A 12,530-nucleotide genomic window follows, 5' to 3' on the forward strand; every position below is an offset into this window, starting at 1 on the left:
GTGTTTTTCTGCCAAAGTAATAAAATAATCCTCAATATTATTTGGGTTTTTACTAAGCAACTCCCTTTCTTTATGATTTGTTATATAGTGTCTTATTTGAAAATATCTATACAGGTCATTGGAGGGAAGTTGACATTGCTCCTGGAGCTGGGTAAATGATTTGAACTCTGTTCCATTGAATAGTGAGTTGATTGTGTTAAGACCTTTATCCGCCCATCTTCTAAACCCACTATCCCATACAGAGGGAGGAAATTCCATGTTACCCACTATTGGCATGGCCCTTGACACAGATAATGGACCTCCAAGCTTTTTTCTAACTATTGTCCAAACCTTTAGTGTATGTTTTATCCATTCGTTTTCAATTTTAGCACTATTAACAGATTTCATTTTAATAAAGGGCAGTATTGGTAAAGGTATACCCTTAGCTGTACTCTGTTCAATCTGGACCCACCCAGTTTCCTGATCATTTTTGATCCATGCCACAACTGCATTTAACTGTGCAGCCCAATAATAATATTTGAGATTTGGAAGGCCTAGACCCCCTTTTTCCTTTGACAGAAGAAGAATTTTAAGTCTTATCCTGGGTCTCTTTCTCTGCCAAATAAATTCAGAAATTAGTTTATCCAACATATTAAAGGTAGTAATGGTCACTTTCACAGGTAAGGATTGGAACAGAAACAGCATTCGAGGCAGGAGGTTCATCCTCACTGTCTCGACTCTTCCAAACAAAGAGAGGGGAAGAACCTCCCATCTTGTTATATCATTTTTTATTTGTCTAATTAGCTTATTATAATTAACATAATAAAATTGCGTCGAGTTTGCAGTGAGGACAACTCCCAGGTACCTGAATCCCTGCTTAGACCAGTGGAAGGAGACGTTTTCGTTTAGCTGTATAGGCCAATTCCCTGATATCATCATTGCCTCTGAATTGTTTTCATTAATGTTGTATCCTGAGACCGAACTGTATTTGTGCAAGCATTGCATGAGTGCAGGAATAGAAAGAAGTGGGTTTTTTATGAAAAGCAAAATATCATCAGCAAAAAGGGCTGTCTTGTGGATTGTTCCTCCTTCATCCTCCAATCCTTGGATCTGTGCATTTTGACGTATAGCTTCCGCCAGGGGCTCTATACTAAGTGCAAAAAGAATGGGTGACAAAGAGTCTCCCTGCCTCACACCCCTTTCCACATTAAATGAATCCGAACAGCACCCATTAACCCTAACTTTTGATTTAGGATTTTTATAAAGTGTATTAATCCAAGTAGCAAATGTTTCTCCAAATCCCATTTCTAACAATGTTTGTTCCAGGAATAGCCAATCAACACGATCAAATGCTTTCTCAGCATCCAAGCTGAGAAGCATTGAAGGTGTTCTGTCTCTTGCTGCAATTGACTGTAAATTTAGTGCTCTCCTTATATTATTTGTTCCACAACGGCCTATAATAAATTCTGTTTGATCTGGTTTTATTTATGAATTCTAGTGGCTAGGATAGAGGTTAAAATTTTATAATCTACACATAGGAGGCTTATCGGGCGAAAACTAGTACACTGTATGGGGTCTTTCCCTTCTTTTTGTATGACCGCAATAATTGCCTCTGACCATGACTTTGGAGGATCTCCTGAGTTTAATGTATAATTATATACTTTGCATAGTATAGGGGTAAGCTCATTTACAAAAAATGTGTTATTTGATCTGTTATTTTTTAATTTAGCAATAGTTTCTCTTATTTCAGCTTCTGTGATAGACTCTACTAGTTTAGTTGCCTCCACATTCGACAATTTAGTCATTTTGAGAGGTTTCAAGAACTCATTAATATTTTCTTTCTGTGATTCTTGTACCTCAGCCTTATATAGCTGTTCGTAATATTTTGCAAATGTGTTTGATATTTCCCTAGGATGAGTCTCAGCAAAATTGGTTTCAGGATTTCTGATTTTAGCGACTATACGGTTGGACTGGGCCTTCCGGAGCTGGAAGGCCAATAACCTGCTAGCTTTATTTCCCATTTCGTAATATTTTCTGCTTATGTACCTGAGACTACCTTCTGCCTTGTGTGTTTATAGCTCATCTAATTGTTGTTTAGCTTCCCTAAGCTTTTTAAGTATATCTTCTTTTCTAAATTGTTTGTGTTCTCTTTCTAATCTTTTATTTCATTTTCCAATTCATGCTGTCTTATAAGCCTCTGTTTCTTTATTCTAGAGCCAATAGAAATAATCTTCCCACGTATTGTGGCCTTACTTGCATCCCATACCACTGAGGGAGAGACAATACCGTCATCGTTTATTGCAAAATATTCAGTTAAAGCAGCTTGTATTTCTTGTTTAACTCGAGTATCTGTCAGTAATGAAACATTTAACCTCCAGTACTTAAAATGGTCATTTATCCCTATATCAATTTTCATAACAACTGGGCTGTGGTCGGAAATAGTGATTGATTCAATTGTGGTTTCTTTTACTCAATATAAGTCTTTTTTTGACACCCAGAAAAAATCTATCCTTGTGTAACTTCCATGCATTTGGGACATAAAAGTAAAATCTCTGTCGTTTGGATGAAAATGTCGCCAAACATCCATCAAGCCCAACTCTGTCATCATGCTTGATAAGCTTTTAGACATTTTGGACTGAGATCTTTTTATAACTGGTAATCGGTCTAATTTTGTGTTCAGAATACAATTAAAATCTCCTCCCACAAGTATGATTCCTTCTCCTTTATCTGCCACTAGTCCTGCAATCTTTTTAAAGAAGTATGGGCAGTCTTCATTTGGGGCATATAGGTTTAAAATGGTTATCTTTGTACCACCAATCGTTCCAATTATCATGACAAATCGGCCTTCCTTGTCTTGGAATATTTTTTCATTATTATAATAAACAGACTTGTTAAACAAAATAGCAACTCCTCTTTTCTTCCCCCCTCTGCATGATGCACTGTAGACCTGGTCAACCCACTCTCTTTTTAATTTAAGATGTTCAATCTCAGGTAAATGAGTTTCTTGAAGTAGGGCTACAGAGCAATGTAGTTTCTTTAACTGCCCAAATATTTTTTTCCTTTTAATTGGGTTATTAATTCCTCTTACATTGTAACTAATAAAATTCAGGTAAGTCATAATCTCTATGTGACATTATGATGTGTTCCCCGTTTTGTTTCAACAAACTTATCATATAGATTTGCTTTACTTGTATGCACTTGAGTAAACTTTGGTCGATAACATATGTCAGAGAAAACAAAAACTTAACTTTAATAACATAGAACAGAACTTCCACGTTTCCGGTCGTCCACATTAATTTAACTGTGGTCGACCCCCGTTGGTAATGGGACAGAGGGGTGTGACCTACCCTCACTGTGGGAACAATGCTCAGTGTGAGAGCAACCAATATTACACTAGTGTGTAAAAAAGGTCTAAGTGAGTGAAATCCACTCATGCTAACCCTAAATACAGCATCCGTCAGAACTTTGTGAAACATACACATTTGTGACATTCAACTATCCAATGTTACTCACATTTGTATCGTAACAGTGTTATGACGCTCATTATTCTTGAGGTTAACGTCCCCTTTTAGTTTTTGTTCAGTTAATAAACTTCTTCTAGGCTACCTTGATATGTGGAGTTGATTCAGGTGTCTCCTTGCAAAAGAGCCTTAAGACCCGATGTTGACAACACCGTGTCCCTTTTTCTTTTTGTGCTGCTCCTCCAGCCTTCCTTCAGCTCATCCTCTATGTGCTCTCTTTCTCCAGAGCGCACCTCGACTCCTAGCTCCCTCAGCAGCTGAGAGACAGCAGATCCTCCCAGTGGCACTGGCAGGTAGTGTCACCGCAGTGGCAGTCTGTGGCAGTCAGCGGCAACCTGTGGCCTGTCCGTGGCATTTCCTGACACCCGCTCGGTGTTCAGAAGGAGGTTCAGAAACGCCTCCCTTGACTCGCTGCCAATAAGGGCGGGGCCACATTTCCTGGGAAAACCCGTGTTTGTTGTTACAACAATCACTTCCGCCATGGAGTCATGATGATTACAAAATAAAAGCATAAGGGAAAAATCCGCTGCTTGTTTACTTATTTTGGTGTACAACGTTTTGCACAATTTCTCTATGTTTTGTACTTATTAATATTATCTAAATATATATTAATATCTGTTCCATAGCATAAATGTGAATGTAAAACAGTGTACATTTTGTACTATTCTTATATTTAATATTTCCCTGTGTTTATATTATTCTTATCCTTTCTTATCTTAAGCAGCGACACAGTGACAATAGACACTGACCTTGACAGTGCACTGACCTAGGCGGATGATTGACAGGCCGAACAATGGTTGGTGTATAGACAGCGATTTTGAGAGTTGAGAGATTTGTGACATTTAGCGTGTTTGGAGTGTGTAGTTAGTGTGTTATGTAGTGTTTGGTGTAGTGTGTTTAGTGAGTAGTGGAGTCGTTTTTTTGTTTAATGAGTCAGAATAATGAGGAAAAGCTGAATGTGGAGCAGGCAGTCCAGCTCTTCATTCAGCTGGAAGGAGCTCAGGCAGACCTGAGCATTGCCTGCATTTAAATGTAAATAGTTACATATAACTTCGTAAATGTTTAAAATGTATGCACAAATTTAGCAAACAACAATTTATATTTGCATTACAAGTAAAAATGGTTTGTTAAACATATTTGTGATTTTAGGCCCATTGTGTTGATACAGTATGTCAAAATAAAAAAATAACTGTACAGTCCCACATGTGAGGTTGTGCTGAAAATAATGACACCAAGTAAATAGTTTTTAAGGTGAAATATAATGGCAAAATCAAAAATAGTCAAAAACAGCCAATTATACCCTGGAATATCGGATTTCACAACAAACCTAAATATCCCTGACGTCCCACCTTCAAACACAGCCTCATTTGTCCATCCATGAAAAAGCTACTTAACCTCCCACTTTTTTATAGGAATACATTTTTCTTACGGGCACTGCACTAGTATTACTAATATGAAATACAATTTCAAAAATATATGAATATAACAGTTGCTACGCAGTTCCACAACATGCCATGGAATGCCACAGAATGCCACAACATGCCACAGAATGCCAGAGCCTGCCACAGAATGCCACAACATGCCACAAAATGCCAGAGCCTGCCAGAGCCTGCCACAGAATGCCAGAGCATGCCAGAACCTGCCACAGAATGCCAGAGCCTGCCACAGAATGCCACAACATGCCACAGAATGCCGCAGAATGCCAGAGCCTGCCACAGAATGCCAGAGCCTGCCAGAGAATGCCAGAGAATGCCACAACATGCCACAACATGCCACAGAATGCCAGAGCCTGCCACAGAATGCCACAACACGCCACAGAATGCCAGAGCCTGCCACAGAATGCCACAACATGCCACAAAATGCCAGAGCCTGCCACAGAATGCCACAACATGCCACAGAATGCCAGAGCCTGCCACAGAATGCCACAACATGCCACAAAATGCCAGAGCCTGCCAGAGCCTGCCACAGAATGCCAGAGCCTGCCACAGAATGCCACAACATGCCACAGAATGCCAGAGCCTGCCACAGAATGCCCGAGCCTGCCACAGAATGCCACAACATGCCACAGAATGCCAGAGCCTGCCACAGAATGCCAGAGCCTGCCACAACATACCACAGAATGCCAGAGCCTGCCACAACATGCCACAGAATGCCAGAGCCTGCCACAGAATGCCAGAGAATGCCACAACATGCCACAGAATGCAAGAGCCTGCCACAGAATGCCACAGAATGCCAGAGCCTGCCACAGAATGCCACAGAATGCCACAACATGCCACAACATGCCACAGAATGCTAGAGCCTGCCACAGAATGCCACAACATGCCACAGAATGCCACAGAATGCCACAACATGCCACAGAATGCCAGAGCCTGCCACAGAATGCCACAACATGCCACAGAATGCCAGAGCCTGCCACGGAATGCCACAACATGCCACAGAATGCCAGAGCCTGCCACGGAATGCCACAACATGCCACAGAATGCCAGGCTCTTCTTTTGTCCCCCCCAGAAATCCATTGGAAATAAGATATTATTTTATCTAAAGTTAGTTTCTGTTCACTGATATTTGTTTATAAACGTTGTCAATGAAAAGCAGCTGTTGAGACTTCTTAGATATTAATTATATGTGATGGTCATCAGGTCAATGATATTGATATTGATAAAGTACGAGTAGAAGAAAAGTTTATTATTTAGATAAGAACATGAAAATGAAACAAACACAAGAAACTTTATTTACACATATGAAAACATTCCAAACAAATCTAATCACCCTCCTCAAAAAATGCATCCACCCTGTGGCCTTTGTCGACAAACTCCCCGCAAAACATCTCAAAGTCGCTCTGGATAGGAAAAGTTGATGCGTTGAGCTGACATTTTTGTGTGTGTGTGTGTGTGTGTGTGTGTGTGTTGGGGGGGGGGGGGGGGGGGGGGGGGTTTGAACTTTAAGTGTGTGTGAATGTATATTTATAGTTACCCTTTGGATCAAATGCTGTTGTTTTTATGAAGCAGATCTACAATAGACAGATTTTCTTTTAAAAGCATTTAGAGACAATATAAATTGGGCAAATGAGAGTGAGAGTGTGGATTTACAAAATGTAGCTACATATTAAAAAATGTGAGCAAATACATTAAGTTAAAAGCCATGTTAATGCTGAATGTCATTTACTGTGTTTATTAATACTCTGATGCAAGGAATCTCTTAACACCTACAATAAACAACTAGGCTAATTACACTCATCATATCACTACTAAGGAGAAGCTGATAAGCAAGATTAATACAAGTTTTGCATTTAATAGTATTATTAATGATAATAGAGATGATATTCAATGAACAATAAGAGGAAAATTGCACTTGAGACAACATGGTATTCAACAGTACGTTATGTAGGTTGGAGGAAGTCCAGCTTTTACAAAGACACCTTGTGGCAGGCTCTGGCATGTTGTGGCAGGCTCTGGCATTCTGTGGTATGTTGTGGCATGTTGTAGCATTCTGTGGCAGGCTCTGGCATTCTGTGGCAGGCTCTGGCATTCTGTGGCATGTTGTGGCATTCTGTGGCAGGATCTGGCAATCTGTGGCAGGCTCTGGCAATCTGTGGCAGGCTCTGGCATTCTGTGGCATGTTGTGGCATTCTGTGGCAGGCCCCAGCATTCTGTGGCAGGCTCTGGCATTCTGTGGCAGGCTCTGGCATTCTGTGGCAGGCTCTGGCATTCTGTGGCATGTTGTGGCATTCTGTGGCATTCCATGGCATGTTTTGGAACTGCATAGCAACTGTTATATTAACATATTTTTGTATTTCATATTAGTAATATTTCCAGCACTGTCAGTGTCTATTGTCACTGTGTCGCTGCTTAAGATAAGAAAGGATAAGAATAATATAAACACAGGGAAATATTAAATATAAGAATAAGAATAGTACAAAATGTACACTATTTTACATTCACATTTACGCTATGGAACAGATATTAATATATATTTAGATAATATTAATAAGTACAAAACATAGAGAAATTGTGCAAAACGTTGTACACTAAAATAAGTAAACAAGCAGCGGATTTTTCCCTTATGCTTTTATTTTGTAATCATCATGACTCCATGGCGGAAGTGATTGTTGTAACAACAAATACAGTTTTTCCCAGGAAATGTGGCCCCGCCCTTATTGGCAGCGAGTCAAGGGAGGCGTTTCAGAACACAGAGCGGGTGTCAGGAAATGCCACGGACAGGCCACAGGTTGCCGCTGACTGCCACAGACTGCCACTGTGGTGCCACTACCTGCCAGTGCCACTGGGAGGATCTTGGTGCTGTTGTCAGCAGCGGTGCGGCACTCGTTAGTGTCGTGAAGGTCTTGTCCCCAGTCTTCAATCTTATTTTCAGTTGTGCTGGATACAGGCATTTTGCCTGTATTTCCTTATTTTTGAGTTGTTTGATCACTTTGTGAACTTTTGCTCTTTTCTTTTGTAGATCAGGGGAGTAGTCTTGGTCGAAGAAAATCCTTTTATCTTGGAAGAAGACTTGTTTCTGGCTCCATGCTAGTCGTATGATCTCATCTTTTACTGCTGCGTCGAGGAATCTCTATTATCGACCTGGGAGGTGCCGCTGAATCCTTAGGTTTGGGTCCAAGTGATCGGTGCACCCTCTCAATCTTTATGTCCATTTCTGGTGACACTTTCAATGTCCCCCGAAGCAGCCCTTTCACAAATCCAGTTGTATCGTTGCCCTCGCTTCCGTCTGTAATCTGAAAAATCCTTATGTTGTTCCGTCTCAGTCTGTTTTGAAGATCCACACTTTTCTGAAAGGTCTATATCACGGTGAACCAGGTATCGCAGCGCCCTCTGGTGTCGCATGACCGTGTCTTCAACCGTACTAGCTCTCTCCTCTATTTGTTCCATGCGTTTTTCATGTTTAGCCATTTGGTCTTTTATGTCGGTAACCGCTTGCTCCAGTCGTCCGAGGGATATTTTAGTTTGGTTATGCCCGTCTTGATTTTCTTGGTGTAGTTTTTTTTAACTCCTCCAGTAGCATTAGCGTTGGTTGGCTCTCGCCGCTAGCTGAGGTGTCTAAGCTAGCGTTAGCTGGACTCGGTGGTCTCCGTGCCTCTTCCTTTTCTTTCCAGCTGCCTTTGTTAAGAGTTCTTTGTCTTGCATTCATAGTCATTGTGTAGCCTGCAGATTTACTGATTTCTGAACGTCTATTACCGATAGTTGTCACTTCTTTTTCTTTTCATCTGGCGGAGCTCCGTTTCTATGCTTCCATACTTTCCATGACGTCACCGGAAGTCAGCAGTTTTCTTTTAGTCGTCTGACAAAATGAGCAGCCTTGAAGAAGATAATGAAAATGCAATTTGAATGAATAATTACTCATTTTATTTATGAGTCAAAAAATGCAGCTATATTCTGAAAATGAAAAAGCATTTCTGTTAACAGATTCGCTTCGGACGATAGCAGCATTGTCCCAAGCCCGCCGGCGGGCTCGAAATACCACTTATTTTTTAATGACTGGCATATACAAACCATTTGTCCTATCCAAAAACCGGCGCAATCGTCAGATTCTAAAGTTTCCGAGGGTACCTGAATGTATCACAAGCGACAAGCGCAACATGTCTAAACAGGCCCGGAGAAGACGGGAAAATTTCATGAAATTTCATCGACCTCGCTTTGATTGCCATGTCTTCTTTGAAAATGTGCAGAAATTAAACCGTTTACTCTATCTAAATAAAATAAATAATTCTACGCTGCTTACTGCTTTTCGTCCCATGGCATTGTCTTGCAGGCGTAACATTTCTGCTCAGAGCCGCTCAGCACCAATGAGCAGGCTCTATATGCCTGCTCTCAGTTCCTTACAAAACTTGTTTCAGCTCAAATTAAACAACTTATTTTTCCTATGTTCCTTAGGCCTGGGGGTAACGGCTGCGGCCGGCTGCAATACCAACGTCTGCAGCGGGAGGCGGGGCTAGACCGGCTGGATGGTCAAGCCCCGCCCTCACGGAATCACCCCCCAAGTTAGTCCACCCCTGCGAAACTGGAGAAAGAAGAAATTCTGTTGGAAAGTGATGTCGGTGAGTGAAATTACGTTGCTACAATAAATGCAATGAATGAACAACTTTATTCACATCTCACAGCGCTTTTGTTGGTGTATATTGTTGTTTAACGTTTGGGTATTTTGGCATTTTAATGGTCAGCATTCAGCACGTGTGATATCCTACGCGATGGTAGCGTTAGCATTCACGTTGTTGTAATTTATATAGCTGTGTGTGTGTGTGTGTGTGTGTGAGAGAGAGAGAGAGATATCCTACGCGACAGTAGTGTTTGCATTTTAGCCTAAGCGGAAGCAGGAAGTAACGGTCACTATGGGACCTTAACCTTGGAAAAAGGCTCCACATAAGTGAATGGGAGTCAAAGTTTTATTTCGTGATCCGATTGAATTGTGCCATGAGAAAAAAATATGACCTCTACCTGTTTAAAACATCATGTTTCATGCCGAGAAATCAGCAGTTTGTTGTAAAACTATTGTAAAATAAAATTTAGAAGAATCCGTAACCAGAAAGACTACATGTCGCGTAGGTGACCTCACACACCAAATGCCGCCCTTTCCCATGTCAGTTGGTGACGTATTTTTTGTGGGACACCCGATTTGTAGTGTCCGTAGAGCGGTCTTCACACAAAATACATTCTTCCGTTGCTGCTTTACGACAAACTGATTTCTCAGCATGAAACGTGATGTTTTAAACAGGTAGAGGTCATATGTTTTTCAATAGTCATTGCAGATGCTAATTTATTCAAAACCTGTAAATATCTATCCATATGTAATGCTGAGGTTCCATGTACTCTATTAAGTTATTGCTAGGATACAGACAAAAATCCTGAGGCACTTACAATAATAACTGGAGCATTCCATCAATTGTCCGTGATGGATTCACTGGTAATGCAGTGGAGATGTACACTGAGGATGGTAGAAGCAACTCTTACATCTTAAATGGTAGATGAGCTGCAAGACACCTGAATTTCTGTTATCACTGTTATCTTATCTTGTTCCAAAATTATAAATCGAAGACCAAGTTTGGAGTCCTGTGTTTAAAATATTGCCCACAAATATCATGTCACATCCTAACATAAGGTCTTGAATAGTGTTTCCTAGTTTTTTTATTTCATGGTGTGTTGTGTGTTGCTTTATGTTTTTTCGTAGATCAATTGCAGCACAACTACTACCTGGACCATGGGCATTTGTTAATAAAAAGGTTAGGGCTGTTTTTAAATTTGATATGCTCTGTGAAATGTGCTATGTATTTAAATTTTACTATTTAATTTATATGTAATCAAATTATTGTAAATATATATATATTTTTTTTTCAGAATGTCCCAGCACAAGGAACAACCCACTGAATGTGGTGTGTTCGTGCTAATGAGAAGAAGGATTTTGGGGGATGTGTGAAAGTTATGGGCATGTGTGCAAAAGACGTTATGTGGAACACAAGAGAAAGGTTAAAAAATGAAAAAAAATTTCTTGAGTCCTTGATTCCTTTTATCTGTAGTAAGATGCTGCAGATGATTTATCAGTCTGTGGTGGCAAGATTGTCGTTTTTTTTCCATTCTGCTGGCGAGGTGGCATCAGACACAAGCATGCAAGGCAGCAGGGTAAACTACTTGGTGGTGGAGAGATGTACACTGAAGATGTGGGAGGCCATTCAGAACAACCACCAGGATCATCCACTTCATAACATCTTTATGGATCAATTTTTTTTTACAGGGAAATAGCTTGGTCTGCATGAATGCTGCACCCATATTATATGTGTGTGTATATTTTATTTTTTTTTGCCTGACCTACTGCTAAAAGATTTCATAGTTTGATCTGAAGTGTCTGTTCATTGTTGCGAAATAATAGAAACATTCCTTTGGGAATGATTTGCATTATTTTCTATCACTGGCTTTTTTTCAATCATCTATCATCATGATATTCCATGAAAAGGGTAGCACTTTTTTACTTACTTAACCAGTCAGCTGAGAACCACTGCCCTTGATTACCTGAACAAGTCCCAAAATACACTCCACACAAACGGGCACATACAGTAACAAAGGCTATGACACATCAATACAGGACATGACGCTGTATAGGTGAGAAGTGGTTAAAAAAAGTTTTCCAAGGTATGTTTTTTTATACTGATGCAGACCTACATCATTGGAAGATGCCTACATGATAATTTATGTAGCCTATAAAATAATCACTCACTTCTCTGCATTTTGCTGTTCTCGGGTTTCCGTTAATTACATAAACAATGACAAACCTATTTGTTAATAGCAAAAACACAATAAGTCGCTGCAAAAGACATTGCAAAGAGGTTTTTATGTTCACTAAAGTTTTATTAAAATTTTAGATCAATCCTCAGTCAAATAGTCGTTTAGTAAATGTACAGCGGTAGGGAAAAATCCTCCATCCAGGCAAGAGTACCAGTCTGCAGTCAAGATGGCCGACAAGGGCGCCGGAAGTTGATTAATCACCAAAATAAAAGCCGCCATTTATCCAATCCATACCGGAAGTCTCAAGCGGAAGTTGGTTAATCACCAAAATAAAAGCTTAATAAACACGTACGTTTAACCATAGACTATATGGTTAACACATAACATAATTCTATGCATTTTGTGCATTTACATGTTTATCGTAATGTTGTAATTGATTAGTTAATTGTCTCGCCACGACTTTACTCAGAAGTTAATAAGAAGCCTATAATAATCACTAACATAAATGTTAACATTTCATGGATTTAGCTTCAATATCAACGTTATGAATACAAATTTGAATATTATGTTTGTGTGGTGGCGGTAGGGGGCACACACACACACACACACACACACACACACACACACACACACACAATAGGACTGAAGAATAACTAAGAATAAATAAACTGAATTTTCAAATTAAATAGAGAATTGATAAAAAGGTCACAACAAATGTCATACTTACTATCAAATTAGTACATGGTAAATGTTAATTTATGTTACTGTTTCATTGATTTACAATTAATATTGATTGTAAATA

At 39.8% G+C, this 12,530-nt stretch overlaps 1 long non-coding RNA gene across 1 annotated transcript; it reads left to right on the top strand.

Moving 5' to 3' along the window:
- The first annotated feature begins 7,790 nt into the window (after window positions 1–7,790).
- On the top strand, window positions 7,791–11,233 carry LOC115587246 (uncharacterized). The gene is made up of 5 exons (XR_003984987.1): window positions 7,791–7,839; window positions 7,959–8,105; window positions 9,389–9,552; window positions 10,680–10,731; window positions 10,847–11,233. It is a non-coding gene; the product is annotated as an uncharacterized LOC115587246 (long non-coding RNA).
- Window positions 11,234–12,530: the final 1,297 nt, after the last annotated feature.

Source organism: Sparus aurata, chromosome 8, assembly GCF_900880675.1.
Source record: "Sparus aurata chromosome 8, fSpaAur1.1, whole genome shotgun sequence".
NCBI lineage: Eukaryota > Metazoa > Chordata > Actinopteri > Spariformes > Sparidae > Sparus > Sparus aurata.